The sequence below is a fragment of the Arachis ipaensis genome, chromosome B06, assembly GCF_000816755.2.
Source record: "Arachis ipaensis cultivar K30076 chromosome B06, Araip1.1, whole genome shotgun sequence".
NCBI classification, from domain to species: Eukaryota; Viridiplantae; Streptophyta; class Magnoliopsida; order Fabales; family Fabaceae; genus Arachis; species Arachis ipaensis.
The window spans coordinates 38864794-38865560 of NC_029790.2; positions in this window are offsets into that span (position 1 = coordinate 38864794).

The window sequence follows — 767 nt, forward strand, 5'->3', positions numbered from 1 at the left end:
TAGGACTCCATTAACAATTTAGCCCTTTGATCCAAGAATTCTAAGTCACTACTACTATTATAAGGAAGGGTTATAGTTGTCATCGATCCATAAAATAAAGTATATTGTATGTCATCTAACTAGGTTTTTTGTTTTCATAATTATTTAAATAGAGAAAGTATACTAAACTAATATTCCTCAAACAATATTATAGCTAATATTTATCACTTAAAATTGAACATTAAAAAAAACCTCTAAAACTAAATATAATTAAAACATCCAAAAGTCAAATAAAAAATTATTTGAAAGTCAAACAAAATAAAACTAAAATTTAGGGTATAGAATTCATGATATAGGGTTTGGAATATAAGGTGGTCAGAGGTAGCGGTAGTGGTTGAGATAGTCGACGACGGTGGTCGGTCAAAGTTGGTAGTTGGTTGGGGACGGTGGTCGCCGACTTGGTGGTAGTGATAAAATTACGATGGTGAAAGAAAAAAAATAAAAAGATAAAAGTTAATTGAAGATAAATGATTTTTTTTTTATATTGGTTGAAATTAACTGATTAGTTATTGATTTTCTAATTCTATTCATTTAAATAATAATGGTTAATATCAATGATAATCACTCAAATAACTATTTTTTATTGATGATAATATAAAAAAAATATTTATTCTAATTTAATCTTACGAACCAAGAACTACAACCTGATACAACTTTACAAAGTATCCTTTATTTATAGTGTACGTTCTGTTCGTAAATTACAGTTTAAACTGTTATTGCATAAAGAC